The sequence below is a fragment of the Medicago sativa genome, chromosome 6 (assembly GCF_051527215.1).
Source record: "Medicago sativa cultivar Bolivia chromosome 6, Bolivia_mono, whole genome shotgun sequence".
Classification (NCBI taxonomy): Eukaryota; Viridiplantae; Streptophyta; class Magnoliopsida; order Fabales; family Fabaceae; genus Medicago; species Medicago sativa.
This window is the reverse complement of record NC_140754.1, coordinates 80371492-80375061: the sequence shown is the minus strand read 5'-3', so window position 1 is coordinate 80375061 and position 3570 is coordinate 80371492. Positions and strand designations below refer to the sequence as shown.

General features: G+C 40.4%; 1 pseudogene; it reads left to right on the top strand.

Moving 5' to 3' along the window:
* Positions 1-1161: 1161 nt before the first annotated feature.
* LOC146917253 (uncharacterized) lies at positions 1162-2669 on the top strand (annotated as a pseudogene).
* The last annotated feature ends 901 nt before the right edge of the window (positions 2670-3570 follow it).

Below are 3570 nucleotides of genomic sequence, written 5' to 3'. Positions count from 1 at the left end.
TTTTTCTCAAAATCAGGGACTTTGAATTTATGCGGTTACAACATTGGAAACCAAACAAAGTTCATGAGCGTTCTGGCCAAACAGTTCTTTTCCACGGAGAGCATTCATCTCTCGCTGCATCTCATTATATTTGTCTTGCAGGTGGATCATCAGAATCAAAATGCATGCCAAAAAATTGATCCATACACTTCTTCTTCCTTTTAGGATCCTGTTTGAGCATATCATCCTTTCACTGGAGTAGGTCATTATACTCGATTATTTGTTGGCTTTGAGTAAAGATCACGCGCTCTTGTTTTTCTAATTGCCATTTTAGTGTCTCATTCTCGAGTTCGGCTTCATGTCATCTTATTTCCCAAGTGTCTCTCTCAAACTTTGCTTCGGTTAATCGCTCTTGGAATTCTTCTTTGGTCTCAAAGGGTATAGGTAGCGATAGTGCTGGGGTAATTGAAGATATGAACCTTGGTAAGCGGCAAGGCATCCCATATTTGACAGCTCTATCAATGACCCATTAGGTATAGGGTTCATGGATGACACCTGACTTCTTTCCCAACTGGCTTTTTGGCGGCCTTTTTGGGTTCGAACGTGGATGGAATGGTATGTGTCGGCAAGCAAGGTGGGGACATGGATTGTTGATAGGAAAATTTGGATGGCATTAATATCGACAAAATTGTCGACATTTGGGAAAAGTACAAGGCCGTATATAAGTAAGGCAATGATAAAATCGAAGGCATCAGAACTGGCTACATCGGCAAAGGTGGAGGTTTTTTGGAATAGGAATTTGGAAGGTAGACCTTGGAGACCTCATTTGGTGGTAAGGTTGGTTTTTGACTCGGATGTTTTAAAGTGGAGAGTGCCGCAATGGTTGAGGGTATAAGAGTTTGTTTAAGGCCGCTGAAGGGTACTTTGTCGGGCACCGGTAAACCAACCCAATAGGAGTACTTTTCAAGGGTGGGGACAAGTTGGTTTTCGGGGAAAGTGAAGCAATGGTAAAGAGAGTCATAGAATTGAACCAAGGTGTTGAGGATTCCTTCTTCAACATTTGTCCCGAGGATGCTAAGTAAATTTCCTTGGCGAGAATATTTAAAAGGGGTTCAGGACTTTGGGAACTTGGTTGAACCCGAAATACAGATACATGTGAAACCATAGTCCCTACCAGGTGGCGTGTTTACCCTTGACTCCAACATTATGGACTTAACCTCACCATGTTTTCTATGTTATTTGGCATAATCATGCATACATGCATTCATTCATAACAACTTTTTCCATCAAATAACGAAGGACTTAGACACGCTTTTGTTGTAGACATTGTAGATATGGACTTTCCAAGAAGGAACACTAAGCAATATAGCTTCAAGATCCCAAATTTGTTGAATTTAAGGAAGCTAGGATCTATGGTAATTAGTCTAGAAGACTTTCAAGCTCGCCAATTTACTTAGCATCCTCGGGACAAATGTTGAAGAAGGAATCCTCGATACCTTGGTTGAATTCTATGAACCTCTTTACCATTGCTTCACTTTCCTTGATTACCAACTTGTCCCCACCCTTGAAGAGTACTCCTACTGGGTTGGTTTACCGATGCCCGACAAAGTACCCTTCAGCGGCCTTGAACAAACTCCTAAACCCTCAACCATTATGGCAGGACTCCACATTGAAACATCCGAGTCAAAAGCCAACCTTACCACCAAAGGAGGTCTCCAAGGTCTACCTTCCAAATTCCTATTCCAAAAAGTCTCCACCTTTGTCGGAGTAGCCAGTTCCGATGCCTTTGATTCTATTTTTGGCCTACTTATATACGGCCTTGTACTTTTCCCAAATGTCGACAATTTTGTCGATATTAACGCCATCCAAATTTTCCTCTAAAAAAATCATGACCTCACCTTGCTTGCCAACACATACCATTTCATCCACGATCGAACCCAAAAAGGTCGCAGAACTATCTTTTGTTGTACACCTTTGCTATATAGGTGGTTTACCTCCCACCTACCCCAATCTCCTCCCTTCACAACAAATCCAAAAAATCTCATATGATCCCAAATAATCATGTCCCTCACCCCAGCCGATATAGTTTGGTACCGCGCATCCTATGACACTGGAATAATCATTGACAGTTGTGGAGAATTCCCTAACGTGCCTCTCCTCGGAACAAGCGGGGCAAAGAGCTATAACTCTACCCTTGCCAGACGCTAGTTTGGGTACCCCATGAAAGAAAAACCTAGCTACCTTTCACTAACCAGTGAGTTCTACCTCAACCAACAAGATAGTTCGGGCATGAGAGAAAGATTTGTACGCGCTTGGTATACCATTCGTAGCAGAGATAGAAACCAGTTGGGAAAGAAGTCAGGTGTAATCCATGAATCCTACACCCAATGGGTCATTGATATAGCTGTCAAATATGGGATGCTTTACCGCTTACCAAGGTTTCTATCTTCAATTACCCAAGCACCATCGCTACAAATACCCTTTGAGACCAAAGAAGAATTCCAAGAGCGGTTAACCGAAACAAAGTTTGAGAGAGACATTTAGGAAAGAAGATGCCATGAAGCCGAACTCGAGAATGAGACACTAAAAGGGAAATTAGAACAACAAGAGCGCATGATCTTTACTCAAAGACAACAAATAATCAAGAAAAATGACTTGCTCCAGCGGAAGGATGCTCTGCTCAGACAGGATCTGGCTCAGGGACAAAAGGAAAGGTAGAGAAAATAGAGAATCTCTCTAATATTCTCAAACAAAAGTTGTTATTATTGGAATTCTTCAATGCTTGACTATTTGAATGTGCCTAAACACTTGGTGGTGAGCCTTATTTAGACTACACTAGGAAGGCTCTACATTACAAACTAGAAATATCTAGAAACATTTAATGCTACTACTTAATTACAAGAACTATCTAGAGATTCTAATATCTAGTTCATGTGCCTAGAAAGTTCTAGATATGCTAAGTCGATCCTAATCACTATGACTTTATTTTGTAATATTCTTAAAAGTTCTTCGACATCTTGAAAGTTCCATAATGTTATATACTATGAAGGGATTTTAAGAGGGCTTTTCAAAAAAATTAATCCTCTTTGCGGAAGAAATCCCATTGAAACGGATGTTGATTAAATCATTAATCACAAATCAACAAGAGCACATACGTAAACACTTTAAGGATTATGTCTTTACCTCTTGAAGCGCAGAACCTTTGTAGTAGAATTATTTCTGATCACGAGCAAAGCAACGTAGCCATGCCTCTACTCAGTCCACACGAACAGTGCTCCTCCAAAACTCGGTGCTAGCCAAGGAATCAGAAGTGCAGAGAAAAAGGGTTGCTCCAAAACCTGTAACCAAAAACTTCAGCACTAGAGTTCTATTTATAGAACTTCTAGTGTGCTCTGCAAGTCAGAAGTCACTATTGGGCTTCAGTAAGCCCAACAACGAGTTTAGTAATTTTGCTAACTAATTAGCGCTATTTACTAAACGCACCCCTTATATAAGTCATACTTATATATTTCTCTTTTGACTGTTCTTTGTGTGTGACCCTATAGGTTCTAGTCACGTTGGCAATAATATTAAATCTAATATTTAATATTA